Raw genomic sequence first — 17454 nt, 5'->3', positions numbered from 1 at the left:
TCCACCACGCGTCCAGCTCACCGCTGACTGGACTGCCACCTCACCCCCGTTGACCTGTCGTCTTCCGCCACGTCCTCCCCGATGACGTCAGCTGACGTCACATCACCGTGACCCACCAATGACGTCATGCTGACGTCATCGTAAAAAAAAGCGCCAAATGGGTAAAAATCTCATATTAACCAAATTTCACGCGTTTTTTCACCATTTCATCGTTTTGTCTGCTGAACTCTCTGTTTAACCGTTTCTGCCCGGATTTCCGCCAACCTGTAAATTCAACAAAGGCGACCACTCCAGCAACTGCAGTACACCTTATCACGACTTCTGCACGTCAAGTTACAGGTATTTACCCTGCCCTGCCCTCCATACGACCTGCATTCTGCTCTAAACTGCTCACAGGCATAATAGGACCGTAAAACAGACTTTTTCACCGCTAGAACCGGGTTATACCTCCACCATTGTCTCTGTGAAGTCCAAAAATTCCCTGCAGAGTTGTAACAAACTGCAATTCATCTGAAAACCCCTCGTCCTGCGTTTTCTCGGCTAATGCCCCGCTGACTACCTCTGAATTACTACCAGGAGCTAAATTGGGCCCCAAAAGAGTCTCTGTAACCAATTACCAGCAGTATTTCAATTTCTAGCTGGTAAATTCCCCTCTGACAGTTCAGAAAATCAAGTTTTTACCACAGAGGGCAATCTGCAGTCTGTCTTTGCCAACTCACTTGTCAAATTGCAATAGTTTATCCCTTCACAAGCTATGGAGACTCCCATTGCTCTCAATATTAAGCCTATCAATGCCCCCACCAAGAATTAGCATGGAAGCCCCTGGGAGACATGGATTACCAGATGTTGGACTGGTTTCCTATGGGAACTAAGTATAATATCCAGATGTTAAATGAACTGAGAGCCCAGCACATGAGTGGAGCAGATATCCTGGGAATTTGGGAATCAAATTTGCCCATATACAACCTTCCCCAAGTTAATCCCATGCCAGAGCTTATCTACAGTTGCCAAGAGTGCTATGACCCCAGCCAAAGGGCAGTCATTAGCCCCACAGGCCTAGTCCTGTTTCAGATCACTCCAGAGAGTATAAATCAGATGCTGCATTTCCATACAGCCAAGAAATTGACCCCTCTTTCCATGCAAGATTTGATAAAGAGAGGAAATAACCTGTCTAATGACCAGATTGTGAAGATTAACCAGCTATTTGTCACACCTAGCTCTGAAGCAGTCAGAACCCCTCCCATTGGGTACCAATACCTGAATGAGTTGGGCAGGATGATGGTGGACTTGATTGGATATGTCCTGGGATTCAGAGGACTGGAAGATGTAGATGACAGCATATTGGCCATGCTGTCCATATTTGCCCCGGGTAAGCCTCCAGCTATCCACTATGATTATGCAACTTATATAGCTGAGAAGATTCATGACCAGTTCATGAATTTGAAGAGGGAGAGGCTGTTCAGATACACCTCCTACATATACCATCTGTTCTTGTTCAACCAGCCAGCTACCTTCTCTGTCCCTTTGAGGCCACTCAACGCCCAAGGAACCCCAAGATCAGTTGTTTTTTGGACCCCTGTGTTCCATTGTACCTCAGTATCACCTTATACATACTGTGAGTTTATTGATTTATTTGTTCATCCAGCCCTAACAGTGCTGCAAGGTGCCCCTCCTCCTAGACTGACCGATGACATGAAGAGAATTCTTCATTTGAACAAGCTTTACAACATCGGCAACTGGTACTTCTACCAGAATCACACAGTCATTAGGGTGTATGGATGTGAATTAAATCCATTTAGGCTGCCAAGGTACGTTCCCATGAGACTGTTTGCCTTAGAATATTTCAGGCAATTTGGGAACTCAGATTACCTACACTTTCAGAGTAGAAACAAGAAATCACAGTTGAAAGTGAGAAATCAGCTAGGTCCCTTCTTATACAACAGGAAGGAGGAAGGCTGGAAAGAGGCAGACAGGATCCTGGAAGGACTCCAGTTGAAAACTAGTTTTGAGTGGATTCCATATGACCCTAACCACTCTATTTCCCTCAGGAGGATCAGGTATAAGTTAGGCAACTATGCTCATGCAAGATTGCCTGAAATTGAAAAATATGCAAATGCACCAGATTGGGAAGAGGGCACATTAGTAGAGCAAATGACTAATGAAGAAATACTTGAGCAAGAGGCTAGAAATGTCCAAAAACAAGCTGACTTGGAAACTTGTGGACAGGTGCCTATTTCCTACAGGAGGCAAATTGGGGCAGCCACCACAACACCAGCAACACAACAGCGAACTGCCGAGCAGACAACCCAAGCAGCAAGCAAGGACAAAGGCAAACAGGTGGAACAACCACCTATATTAACAGAAGAACAGGTTGACACCTTGCTACAGCAGCAAGAAGAAATGGAAAAACAGGAGTTGGGGCAGCAACAAGATAAACCACAAACTAGTGGGCAGCAGCCATTACAGCAAGATAAAGAGACAGATTTGCCCGGTTCTACAGAACAGCAGCCCCAAACAGAGTTGTCTCCAAGAACAGACATCAATGTGGACAGCTCAGTCCTCCAAACACCTCAGAAGGAGGACTTAACCAGAAAGAGAGAGAGAGAGACTCCCCAGACTTCATCCTTTATCAGAGGAGAGAAGAGACAAAGATTGAATGACTCCCAAGAGGAGGACATAGCAGTAAGGCAGGCCATGGGCATGGGCCCACCCAGTGGAGAACTCTCGGCCAGCTCATCTCAAAGAGGACCAGATATGACAATGGGAGGAGAGGTCAGCTCTTCTGGCCAGCATAGAGAGGGGCACTCAAGTATAAAGCAGCAGTTCATAGAAATCAAGAGAAGGAGTGATCCCATAAAAGTGCAACTCTATGATCACTTGTTAAAACTAGCTCCCAGCAACCAGCAGAGACTAATGTCTGCTTTTGATGTGAGTGAGGGAAAAATGATAATGAGCCATTTCATGCCCACAACTCTACATCCCCAGTCCACCTCAGACTATTTAAGAACCAATATGGAAGTTCTGACTAAGGACATTCACCCCATGGATAAGATAGAGTTACACAAACAAACGGGTGAAATGGTGTATGCCTCCCTGGCAGATGAGACACTGGAAAATTACAAGTTAAAGAGCAGCCTAGACAATACATCATCCCAGCTAGAATTGGAACGAGCATCCTCACAGGCCAAGGACAACAGGATCAAATCCTTGGAGGAGGTAATCATAGATATTGGACATGATCCCAAGGATGTCAAAGGCATCCAAGAACTGCTGAAAATAAGGGATGCAGACATGGCAGCCCTAAGAAAGAAAATCAAACTCCCGGCCACCATCCATCCACAAACAGATGAAGTTGCCCAGCAACGGCAAGAAAAAGATACCACAGACCTGCTGGTATCCTTATACAAAGAGCTGGTTAGGACTCAAGACCAGCTAGGACAAACTGAAGCTGCAAAGGCAGCACTACAAGAAGCCATGAAACAGAAAGGGGAAGGTCAATCCTCCCAGCCTCCTCCATTAATAATAAATCTTGAGGAAGCACCTCCGATCATCACTCCTCCTCCTCAGCAAACAGAAGCTACAGCACCAACTACAGCGCCATCCACAGCAGCAACAACTACAACATCAGAACAGGCTGCTAGTCTAGACATGCAAAAGCTGCAAGCTGAGATCCAAGTCATGGAATCTCAAATGAAAGAGCTGGATGAGCTTAAGAAAACCTTGACTAAGGTAAATGAAAAATTTGATAAAAGCAAACAAAATGAGGCAGCCAAGGAGAGAGAGGTGAAGACCCTTAAGAGAAGGATTGCTGAGCTGGAGAAAGAGCTTGCATTGGAAAAGGTAACTGCTCAGATGAAAGCAGTATTATGGAGCAACATTGGAAGATCCATCGCCAACCAGTGGCAATATATTGAGACTATGGATGAGCAAATGGTGCTCATCACCAAAGCAAACAAGGAGATACAGAGAGCCAGGGCAAGCCTTGGACACATGCCAGAAGCAGCTACCAGGATGATCAATATCCTGAATTACAAGACCAGCACTCAATTGGCTACCATGGGAATCAACAACAGGACAGAAACAATTGCCATAGCCAAGAGAGTTGTTACATTGAGAAACTTGGTTGGGACCCTGGAGAGGAGAACACAGGACATGCAGACAGAAATTAACAAATTCCTGGAGAAATTTGTAACACTGCAGAACAGAGGCCTCCCCAACATTTTGAGCAGCGTGGGAAGACTGCTCACCCTGGACAACTATAACAAGAGAATTGATGCCCATGCAGTAGCAGAGATTGCAAAATCTCCCAGCACTTCAGCAGACACAGGGCCAGCCACAGGGCAAATGGTGTATGACAGGGTGGAAAACCTGTTTTTTCTCATGAATGAGATAGAGCATCTGTTTGATACACCACCCAATTTCTTCAAATTCACAGAAGCAGATGAGACTCTAGGCGCAATTTTGGCACATCAACTGCCCACACAGGATGTCTGGAGGCATTTGACCCAGACAATTTTGACAGGCCAGAACCAATAGCGCAGAAGGAAAAAGGCAGACACGCGCAGTGGCAATTTTGGGAATTAAAATTTACAGAAAAAGCAGAGGCTGAGCCAACTCAGCCAGACCAGTCACTCACCACCAGCAGCAGTCAAAGTCACAGCTGACAGGTCCGAGACACAGTGTACCAGCCTACAGTCGGGTTTTCTATGCATTAACTCCAAATATTCAGACCGACTTAGCTATTCTTATAAAGCTAAATATCTTCTGACAGAGCATTAAAATGCCTGAACTGTGTATTAAATGTGTAATAAATTTTTGACATAATATCTTAAAGAGTTGGTGAGAATGTAAAGACTGAGATAACGCAGAACTCAGATATTTCTGTAGACCACCGCTAGTATATATACACCCTTCACAGATGCTGAAGGGGTTGCTGGAATTTTCTCTTGGATAACTTCCATCTGCTGTAATATTTTCAGAGAATTAATACAAAGGAGGAATGGAACTTCCAGAAGTTTGGTGTATTTGATGTCTTGTGGTGAAGGATGCATGTTACAGGATTCCATGGGTGTTGCATAAAACTATAAGTATTCACAAATCTCTTTGTCATGTGTTTTGAGTCTTTTGTTCTCTTTGTTGTTCTAATGTTTTACACTTGATAGCAAGGTGAAAGGATAGTATCAGGATTTAACCATGTTTACCCTGGACTCAAACTGAGCTATTATATATGTTTTCCTCATATACAGTGAAAGAATTGTAATTCTTAGTTGCTGCAATTCGAAACTGTATTTTTATTGTAACAGTCATTTTCAGGGATTCAACTATTGCCCCTGTGACCTCTGTTTTCTCTTGTCTCCTGTCATTACCCAAAAAATATGTTTTAATGAAGCACTCAAAAGGCCCTGTACGTTCCATCCTTCATCTTACAATTTCAAACACACCAAGCCACAGACTCCATTGCCCAATGATATTCAACATATCTGAAAACTACATCACTAAAGTCTAAGGGAATTACATCAACCGAAACACAAACATAACCTGTACTCAATACCTAGCCTAAAACACCATCACTATAGATATAAATCATAAAGAGAGAGCCCTCTCTGATCACTGTTTGGCTAGAAACAGTGATTAAAAGATTGGTTAGTGGTTACCCCGGCCGTATTCCCTTGGGAGTCATAGGGAACAACCTGGGTGTTAACACTTCCTTCAGAGGTTTCATCGTCCAATGACTCCGTCATTGAAGACCCATCTTCAAATGACACCCTCACTGAAGAGGATAAGGATGACACCGTCCATATTCTTTTCATCAACACAGACTCTGATGAGCATCAGGGCAATGCGCCCATTCCTTTATCGCAGGAAGGAACATCGTCAGGGTCGTATCCGGCCGTATATTCGGTCCCACCACCAAGCAACCTAGTTGTATCCTTTGATTGGAATCAACTAGGCAGACCCCGGTTACCAGCCAGTATCCCATTCAGAATCATAGTCCAAATCTACAGAATGGTGATGGCTGGAACTATCATTGATGAAGGGGCATCTGTGAGTATCCTTTCCTCTGTTGCTTGGAAAGCACTGGGTTGCCCGGCGCTTTTACCTGAGATGAGAAATCTATCAGGTTTTGATAAAGGAACCAGTCACCCGTTAGGGATTCTCCCCAATGTTCCGGTTACATTGAAAGGGAAAACAGTTCGCATGAACATCATGGTCGTCCAGGGAACCTTGGCATATAACTTACTCCTTGGACGAGACTATATATATTGCATGGAGGCAATAGTGTCCTCACTCTTTAGAGTCATGTGTTTTCCGCACGAAGGAAGAATGGTCCAGCTAGTAGACCAACTTTCATTTCCAGGATCACGCATTGCAAATAGTCAAATACCATCCCTTAACGGTTTATTCGCTCAAGGAATGCCACCGCCCCCGGTTCTACTTCCCGATGAATGCGAGTAATTCGGAAAGAAAGAACTGGGACCCATGGGGCATGCACCCTGGCCTGCCTCGGGCAGAGAAAACCTTAGGTATAAAGTTAATTTCCGCTGAAGGATGGACTAGTCCGTACCCCGTCCGGCAGAGGAAGAGAGGGTTGTTCTAGGATAAAATTCTTTTGTCAAAGTTATGTGAGCGAAGCAATCGCTCCCTTTGTCTAGAGAAGTGGGCTCTCCTAAGGAGGGGGTCTATTTGTGGCAGCAAGAAGCCACCATCTTTGAATGTCAAGCCTCACCCATTAAAACAAGCTGTTTTGAAGGATAAGTAGGGGCAGTCTTCAAAGAAAGAGATGAAATTGCTGCAACAAGTAGTCACCATCCTTAGCAACCTAATGATAGACATCGCCGAAAAGAGAGTTTAGTTTGCGGCAGCAAACAAAACCATTTTTCGGATAATAAGTAAGAGATGGCAGAATCTCGAAATTATACTATATACCTGGGGGCATGCAAACCTTTTGGAGTGCAAGCACGGGACGACTATTTATTTTTTAAATTTTTAGGTCCTCCCTTTAAACCTGTAGGTCTAACCCGTTAAACTCGTAGGATTAGCCGTTTCTAGCTTGCATAAAGAAAGGATGAAGGGCAAGAGTTAAAATCTGCCAATTTGGAGTAATTAGTGAGGTATCGCTCCTTAAATAAGATTACCTCACCTAAAGCATTCCTTGTATTAAGACTGGTATAATTCGAGCAGTTTTAGCAATGTTCATGCTCGTTAAAAAATAAAAGCAATCATCGAGCAGTTTTTGTGCAGAAGTTCATGCTCGTTAAAAAATAAACGTAAATTGTGAGCAATCTTTCCCTAGCAGTTCAAGCTCATCCAGAAAAATGAACCGGTAAACAACCTCGAGAAATGTAACCTTTGAAAGCCATATTAAAAGCCCTTGGTCGTGTTTATATGCCATCACCTCCATCTGTTCATTTGGCCAATCGTTCATCTCCATATGTTTGTTTACCCATTTTGAGGAACATCTGCGAAGAGTGATTTCACTTAGCCATCCTCGTGACACTGCCGTGATTGGAGAATTCCAACCTGTACCTGGAATCTGCTGCTATCCCTGTTCATCACTCGTTCCTCAAAAGACGAGTCTTCTTTGAGCTCTTTTCACTGACTCGTAAAATATGAAAAGTTTGCCGAGTTTTGGCCTTCCAGCTCGTTAAAGCGACCGGAAGGCTATCCCTCCTCTAGATTTTAATCTTTTTGGACCTGAGGGATTATTGCACAAAAAGATCGAGCGCTTGTTTGTTCGGCTCGTTAAAGCAACCGAAAATTCATCCCTTCTGTATTGTTTTAAACTTTTTCGGACTTAAGGGATTAGATGACGAAAAAGGAATTTTGGAGTTAACTTTTCGTACCTTTTCAGACTCTCTAAAAATGAAAAGGACCGAGTTTTCCTTGTCGTTAGACTCGTTAAAATGATTAAATAGCGACAAACTTGTCTTTAGACGAGAACGAGTTTCCCTATCGCTAGGCTCGTTAAAACATAGCGATGGGCTTGCCCGAAGGGCAGGTTATAGAACAAGCATATGTTATCCTCCTCAAGCTTGACAAAAATAAAGAGGTACTGGTCAACAATGACTGGGGAAAAATTGGGAGAACCTCACAGCATTAATGGTAGCAAGTCGCTCTTGAACATGACACTTTGTCCTCCGTAGCACATCGGGTTGGGTTGTTTCATTCATCGGTCGCAGAATCATGGTCCTCGCCACACCATCCACCATTGGGGTAATGCTACCAATCCATCACATCAGTGTCGTTATATGTTCAAGAGATGTGGTTCTGTAAAGAGTCAACTGTGTTCCACCCACTGCCATACATTATCCTTCATCCACTTCATGACCGCCACCCTGAATCATACATCACAATTTGTTTTCACCTCATCATAATCACTAGCTCCGTTCCGTGTCACTGATGTGGGATTCATTAAGGCCCTCCTTTGACGGATCTCTCCTTGTCGACATCAGCTCATTATCCAAGGAGTTGATCTAGGAACACCCCCCTCAGTACTTTGAAGCTTGCATGCCTCAATGGCAAGTTTCTCACTTCTGGCGACAGGTATACATCAATGACCTTCGACCAGAAGATTTTGCATGGTGGTCGACGCCAAGTCCTTTATTCCCACCATGTGGATTGTACTGCCGTACCTTGAGGGTCATCATCCTTATCGGTGACTCTTCTCGCGCTTGTTAACGGTTTACATCATTGACCGGTAATCAAGCGATGTCTTTCCATGTTCGACTTCAAGAAATTCTCACATGGATCGACTTGTACATCGAGTGAAGATCGGAAGAGATTGAAGACCCCGGATCTAGTTTCATCCATCCGGGCTGCGATATATATTCAGGACATAAAGACATTTGATATGTACATCATTACAGCAGATGATCATCCTTCTCAAAGGATGATAATTTCGGCAGAGGAATATCAGTCTACATCAGACGATCGTCTGTTCTATGTACCAAAATGTATTTATAAAGCTGAGCATGGGAATGCCTGCCTCAGCTAGATCATGAAAAATGTATGAAAAATAATGTATTGTATTGTATCTCATTACAGGACACTTCTCAGCAAATTGAATGAACTTCGGATCCTCTCAATAAAGCATTTCACCCGATAAACGACCTCATACTTTAGGGGGCATCTGTTATAGACAATTTTGTGCCTTACAGCAATAAGCATGAATTGTCAATAATCCAAGGGATCCAAAGTTCCCTAAACATGATGTTCCTACCCCTAGAGGAACAAGGTCAGCAAACCAACAGCGCTCAGATCAGTTCTCCACCTGAAAACACTCAAAAACAAGCAATCCTGAAATCAAAGCAGGTGCTCCACTAGGCTTCTGCGCTGAAACACAACTGCTCCATGGTGTACCTGCGTTGCAAAGCAGGTAGAACAAAGCCCACCTGCGTTGGGCGAGTTTGGACATGTGGCATAGTGAGTCATTGCTTTGGAATCTTCCAAAAATGACACTTGGGTCAGGTATTTCGCCTTGTGATGAGTCAGAGGCTTTGTTTCTCCAAGTGGAAGCAAGGTTCACCAAGTGGACTCAAGAACTAAAGATCAACTAAAGATTAACTGAAGAGAGAGAGGACACAAGGCAGCTACACATCAGTTGCAAGCTGACTCATCCTTTCTCAATTCATCTATATATTGAGCTCTCTCCTATGAGCTCAGGAGGCTGGAATTTTGTGCAAAGTAATGATATGCTGTTGGTTTCATTCTTGAGTTATTGGGTGATTGTTTGAGAGAGGTGAAGAAGAGCAATTCTTTCTGCTGGGAGGTGTTGCTGGGTTGGAGCCTGCAATGGTTGTAATCCTCTCAGAACCTTTATTTCTTCATTAATAAAAGCTATTGAGGTTCTTCTATGTGCTCTTGTTTCAATTATGTATTGTGATGATTGCATGTTTGGTTTACACTAATCCATGAACCAGTTATGATTGCATGCCTCTTGTAGTTTCCTTCTTTGTTGTTTTGCAGGATCTCATTGCAGCTGGGCGAGCAGAAGGATAAAGAGCTAGGAGCAAGCGGCCAAAGAGGAGAGTTTGGATTCAACATTAAGCGCAAGGCAACGGTTAGTGCTTCCTCCATTCTCTTTTGCTTTCATAAAGAAGTAAACCTTCAGTAGTTTGTTTTACAGTTGTTGGTAAGGAACTGTCACCCTTAGAGTGGGTTAGGGTCATCCGAGTCGGATACGTTTGTTGTAGGGAAAAGTATCCGACTCGGATGACCCTAACCCACTCTAAGGGTGACAGTTCCTTAGCAACAACTGTAAAACAAACTAATGAAAGTTTACTTCTTTATGAAAGCAAAAGAGAATGGAGGAAGCACTAACCGTTGCCTTGCGCTTAATGTCGAATCCAAACTCTCCTCTTTGGCCGCTTGCTCCTAGCTCTTTGTCCTTCTGCTCGCCCAGCTGCGATGAGATCCTGCAAAACAACAAAGAAGGAAACTACAAGAGGCATGCAATCATAACTGGTTCATGGATTAGTGTAAACCAAACATGCAATCATCGCAATACATAATTGAAACAAGAGCACATAGGAGAACCTCAATAGCTTTTATTAATGAAGAAATAAAGGTTCTGAGAGGATTACAACCATTGCAGGCTCCAACCCAGCAACACCTCCCAGCAGAAAGAATTGCTCTTCTTCACCTCTCTCAAACAATCACCCAATAACTCAAGAATGAAACCAACAGCATATCATTACTTTGCACCAAATTCCAGCCTCCTGATCTCATAGGAGAGAGCTCAATATATAGATGAATTGAGAAAGGATGAGTCAGCTTGCAACTGATGTGTAGCTGCCTTGTGTCCTCTCTCTCTTCAGTTAATCTTCAGTTGATCTTCAGTTCTTGAGTCCACTTGGTGAACTCATCCCTTCTGTATTGTTTTAAACTTTTTCGGACTTAAGGGATTAGATGACGAAAAAGGAATTTTGGAGTTAACTTTTCGTACCTTTTCAGACTCTCTAAAAATGAAAAGGACCGAGTTTTCCTTGTCGTTAGACTCGTTAAAATGATTAAATAGCGACAAACTTGTCTTTAGACGAGAACGAGTTTCCCTATCGCTAGGCTCGTTAAAACATAGCGATGGGCTTGCCCGAAGGGCTGGTTATAGAACAAGCATATGTTATCCTCCTCAAGCTTGACAAAGATAAAGAGGTACTGGTCAGCAATGACTGGGGAAAAATTGGGAGAACCTCACAGCATTAATGGTAGCAAGTCGCTCTTGAACATGACACTTTGTCCTCCGTAGCACATCGGGTTGGGTTGTTTCATTCACCGGTCGCAGAATCATGGTCCTCGCCACACCATCCACCATTGGGGTAATGCTACCAATCCATCACATCAGTGTCGTTATATGTTCAAGAGATGTGGTTCTGTAAAGAGTCAACCGTGTTCCACCCACTGCCATACATTATCCTTCATCCACTTCATGACCGCCACCCTGAATCATACATCACAGTTTGTTTTCACCTCATCATAATCACTAGCTCCGTTCCGTGTCACTGATGTGGGATTCATTAAGGCCCTCCTTTGACGGATCGCTCCTTGTCGACATCAGCTCATTATCCAAGGAGTTGATCTAGGAACACCCCCCTCAGTACTTTGAAGCTTGCATGCCTCAATGGCAAGTTTCTCACTTCCGGCGAAAGGTATACATCAATGACCTTCGACCAGAAGATTTTGCATGGTGGTCGACGCCAAGTCCTTTATTCCCACCATGTGGATTGTACTGCCGTACCTTGAGGGTCATCATCCTTATCGGTGACTCTTCTCGCGCTTGTTAACGGTTTACATCATTGACCGGTAATCAAGCGATGTCTTTCCATGTTCGACTTCAAGAAATTCTCACATGGATCGACTTGTACATCGAGTGAAGATCGGAAGAGATTGAAGACCCCGGATCTAGTTTCATCCATCCGGGCTGCGATATATATTCAGGACATAAAGACATTTGATATGTACATCATTACAGCAGATGATCATCCTTCTCAAAGGATGATAATTTCGGCAGAGGAATATCAGTCTACATCAGACGATCGTCTGTTCTATGTACCAAAATGTATTTATAAAGCTGAGCATGGGAATGCCCGCCTCAGCTAGATCATGAAAAATGTATGAAAAATAATGTATTGTATTGTATCTCATTATAGGACACTTCTCAGCAGATTGAATGAACTTCGGATCCTCTCAATAAAGCATTTCACCCGATAAACGACCTCATACTTTAGGGGGCATCTGTTATAGACAATTTTGTGCCTTACAGCAATAAGCATGAATTGTCAATAATCCAAGGGATCCAAAGTTCCCTAAACATGATGTTCCTACCCCTAGAGGAACAAGGTCAGCAAACCAACAGCTCTCAGATCAGTTCTCCACCTGAAAACACTCAAAAACAAGCAATCCTGAAATCAAAGCAGGTGCTCCACTAGGCTTCTGCGCTGAAACACAACTGCTCCATGGTGTACCTGCGTTGCAAAGCAGGTAGAACAAAGCCCACTTGCGTTGGGCGAGTTTGGACATGTGGCACAGTGAGTCATTGCTTTGGAATCTTCCAAAAATGACACTTGGGTCAGGTATTTCGCCTTGTGATGAGTCAGAGGCTTTGTTTCTCCAAGTGGAAGCAAGGTTCACCAAGTGGACTCAAGAACTGAAGATCAACTGAAGATTAACTGAAGAGAGAGAGGACACAAGGCAGCTACACATCAGTTGCAAGCTGACTCATCCTTTCTCAATTCATCTATATATTGAGCTCTCTCCTATGAGCTCAGGAGGCTGGAATTTTGTGCAAAGTAATGATATGCTGTTGGTTTCATTCTTGAGTTATTGGGTGATTGTTTGAGAGAGGTGAAGAAGAGCAATTCTTTCTGCTGGGAGGTGTTGCTGGGTTGGAGCCTGCAATGGTTGTAATCCTCTCAGAACCTTTATTTCTTCATTAATAAAAGCTATTGAGGTTCTTCTATGTGCTCTTGTTTCAATTATGTATTGTGATGATTGCATGTTTGGTTTACACTAATCCATGAACCAGTTATGATTGCATGCCTCTTGTAGTTTCCTTCTTTGTTGTTTTGCAGGATCTCATTGCAGCTGGGCGAGCAGAAGGATAAAGAGCTAGGAGCAAGCGGCCAAAGAGGAGAGTTTGGATTCAACATTAAGCGCAAGGCAACGGTTAGTGCTTCCTCCATTCTCTTTTGCTTTCATAAAGAAGTAAACCTTCAGTAGTTTGTTTTATAGTTGTTTCTAAGGAACTGTCACCCTTAGAGTGGGTTAGGGTCATCCGAGTCGGATACTTTTCCCTACAACATTTTGTTTGTGAAAAATGACATTTTCCCTGAAAATCCTTTTATCCTGCGCAAAAACCAACACATTACTCATACTTGTTTAAAGATAGATAAAAATAATTGAAAAATACCTTTTCATGGTGGAAAATAAACAAGTTTGACATTCATTTACTCAAAAAACCTATAAAAAGGACTTTTACCATTTCATTTTTACCATTTTACTGTTGAGGAGAGAAAAAGGGCTTTTGGCAAGAAACTTCCCGTGGACATTGCGGAGAATCCGACCGTCGAAACAGAACGCCGTCTCATCAGGTATTCTACAACATCCTCCCTTGCATTTCCATCTGTTTAGAATTTGTTTTTAAGCTTTAGTTTCATTTTTTGGAGGCCTTGGGGTTTCAAGGTCCGCTTTTCGGGGTACGCAGGTGCCCCATGGGTGACTTGCGTACCCCGACATTTTCTCAGTTGGGAAAATGCCGAGCGTACACAGCTTGCCTTAAGAGAACCTGCGTACATACGCCCTGTCTCTAAAGGCGGGCTGCGTACACCGCGGAATGGATTTTGAAACCTCTATTTCTCCAAAATGAACCAAAAACTTTTAAATTTATGGACTCTAACAGATGTTTTATGGTGTGTAGATTGCCCACCATGCTTGATTGGTGTGAGAGATAACACGAAGATGTCGATTTGGCCGTGATTAATCACCAACCTTCCATTGATGCTTTGAAGGCATGTGGTCTTTACAAATACTGGGCCATACCTGGCATGAGGGCCCAGGTGCGCTTTCTAGAGTGGCTGGTTGAAAGGTGGAACGTTCAGGATCAATGTTTCTACATTGGAGGGAACCAGCTCGAGATAGAGCCCTCAGATATTTACTTTCTCACTGGTTTGCCCAAGAGGGGCGAACAATTGACTCTGTCCGGGACTAGGCCGGGTGGCTAGTCCATTGCTAGTCTCTGACTAGAGTGGTGCAATAATAAAAACCAGGATAAGGGGATAGAAATCAAAAAGATATCCTGACCTGAACTTATGGTAATTTCCTTTACAGTTACCAGACTTTGCGGGGCTGCCGCTTTGCACATTGCCACTGGATCCCAGATGCGGATGGCGATTGATTGCTATCGGGGCACCATTTTCAACTGGTGCGATGCTGTGTTGGCCAACTTAAAGGGCCAACTGACTAGGACCAAAAACGGACAGCTGAAGACTTTTGGTTATGGGCCTTTAGTTATGAATTTTGCCCTAGAGAGGGTTCCGATGTTGATCACACAGCAGCTCACTGTTGAGGTTAGGCCTCCCCGAGAGCCTAAGTTGATGCGATGGGTTGCGGTGATGGCCCGTCATCCTAACGAGGGCACAGAGGTTTTCCTATTTAGACCGGATTATTTTCACTGGTTAGAGAACCAGGTCTTCTCGATACAGGATTTTCCGTATGCCGGAGTTGATTTTCGTGGAGATCCGGACATGATTCTTCCACTGGGAGAACAGTGGGATGACACAGGTACTTCATTTTTTACAAGTTTTTAAATTATTTACTTTTTTTGTTTTTATATCATCTCAAAACTGACAGTGACAATTTTCAAAATGCAGATGTAGGCCCACAGCGTCCGGCCAATCTTCGGCCTTTCGAGAGGAGAGTACCAGTTGCACCGGCACCGGCCCCACAGGACGCGGCTGCAGAGAACTTAGCTGAGTTGGAACAAGACCTAGAGCGTCTTACGGCATACATACCAGAGACGACTATAGATGATATTCCTATCAGACTTCAGCGCTATGTGGTCGCAGTCCCAGGACCTTTTAGAAGGTTCTTGTGTAGGGTAGCCCGTGTAGTGGTGTCGTATAGAGAGCACCACCAGTGATTGGATGGAATTTTGTAGACACATGTGACATTTTGGTTTTTTGTACTTATCATTTTTGCCGATCATAAGGTGTTTTTCAACCTATGATCGAAGACGATGTATTTTTTGACACACTCCTATCTATATATATCATTATTACCGGATTATCTTGTTAAACATGTGTGATGAAATGTTTTTAAATTTACATGTATGATTATCGCAAATGTCTGTCTAACATTCGAGAAGCAATTGCATCTGCTAATGTATTTAAAGACCTTGGAATATGCTGATATTCAATGTAATCAAATTCATGTTCCAAGAGGTGCACTCTCAAAAATAATCTTAATAACACTGGATTTCTAATGGCATATACTCTATTAAGCTGTAATACAACGAGTTCAGAATCTAACCTCACTATCAAACTCCGAATCCCAAACGAAATAGATTCAGACAATAACTCAATCACTGCACTGTATTCTGCAATGTTGTTTGTTGTTTGACCGAGGCTCACCCCATGCATAGAAACTAACTCGTCAGAGGGCGAATAGATAACCCAAGCTGCAGAAGAGATATTCTGTGTACTACGACAAGCACCATCAGCGAATCCAATGTATGTTTGGAGAGGCGTCGACATTTGCAATATCAAGAGTAAAACCAAGATAAGCCAGAATAACGACGAAAAACACACTCTCTAAGCTAAGCACACTGTCTATACTAACAAACATACCAGCTAGAAAGAAAAAACTAACCTAACTAAATCTCCATACCCATCATTTAAGCATAATACCTCTTTAGGTAAAGTCCATTTCTGGGTTTACCCAAAGAGTCCCTGTCAAAATCTACCAGCTCATAGGCCCCTTTTGCTAGCCTTTGCTTGACAATGTAGGGCCCATGCCACATAGGAACGAATTTTCCAGCACCTAATTTATCGTTAGCTTGATCATATAATAGCACTAGGTCTCCTTCCAAAAAATTTCGAGGGGTCACGTTGCGATCATACTGAGCTTTCATCCATTTTGCGTGAGTCTCGATTGCCAATGCAGCGTCACGTCGAGTCTCATCTAATTGAGCTAAGTATAATAGACGCTTCTCCTCTTCGGAAGTAGCTGGAAGTAATTCGACAGCCATTTGAAGTGACGGGATTTCGCATTCAATGGGCAACACTGCTTCCAAACCATAAACTAGTTAGAAAGGAGTGAACCCTGTTGATGTTTTCACTGAGGTTCGGTACGCCCAAAGCGCGGAAAATAACATGTTGTCCCAATTCAACCGATGAATACCAATGATTCGTTGGATCATGATAACTAAAACTTTGTTGATGGACTCAACCAGGCCATTGGCTTGTGGATAATAAGGAGTTGAGCTATCGTGACGCAAACCAAGCTGGCCTGTAAGTTCTGTCATCATAACGTTTCGAAAATGGCACCCATGGTCAGTGATTATCGCTTGTGGGACACCAAACCTAGCAATAATGTGATTGAATACGAAAATTGCAGCTGTCTTGCTGTCTGCCTCGAATGTAGGCATCGCCTCGGCCCACTTAGTAAAATAATCAACCGCAAGGATGATATACGCATGCCCCCCGGCCAAGTGAGGGTTATATGTAATAAAATCGATACCCCATTTGGAAAAAGGACCAATGGAAATTATAGGGTGGAGAGGAGCAGGTGGTGTGCACATCTTGCGATCAAACACTTGACAGTTGTGGCATTTCCGGAACGCAATAATACAGTCTTTAAATAAGGACGGCCAGAAGTAGCCGGCGCGCAATATCTTTTGGGCTGTGGAATACCCAGACATATGAGCGCCACACGCTCCAGAGTGACAGTCATTCAAAACCCTTTCAGCTTCCTCATGATTTAAGCAACGACGAAAAATCAAGTCCGCCCTACGGCGATAAAGAGTATCTCCAATAATTTTGTACTGTTGGGACTGGAATCGAATTTTTCGACGTTCCGACTTTGAAACTTCGGGCCGAAAGGATTGGGTCTGGAGATAGACAATTATATCTCCATACCACGGATCTAAAGTGCTGATGAGAAACACAGATTCATCCGCAATGGGTTCCTCTGCCACAGTTTCTGTGTGAGCACGCGGGAAGTCACACATCAACTCTGCAAAAACTAAAGATTTTTTGGACTTAGATTTTTCAAATTCCAAGTCGAACTCCTGCAGGATAACGATCCATTTAGAGTACTTTCCCCCTAGCAATTGTTTAGTCAAAATGTAGATCATAGGGTTGCAATCCGAAATGATTGTAGTTTTACGGAGAAGAATGTAGTGACGAAAACGTTGTACAGCTTGAACGGCTGCCAAGGCCAATTTCTCCACATGTGAATATT

This window comes from Pinus tabuliformis, chromosome 9, assembly GCF_031772625.1.
Source record: "Pinus tabuliformis cultivar Carrire ecotype Pingquan chromosome 9, CPIR1, whole genome shotgun sequence".
NCBI lineage: Eukaryota > Viridiplantae > Streptophyta > Pinopsida > Pinales > Pinaceae > Pinus > Pinus tabuliformis.
Note: the sequence above shows the minus strand (reverse complement) of the source record.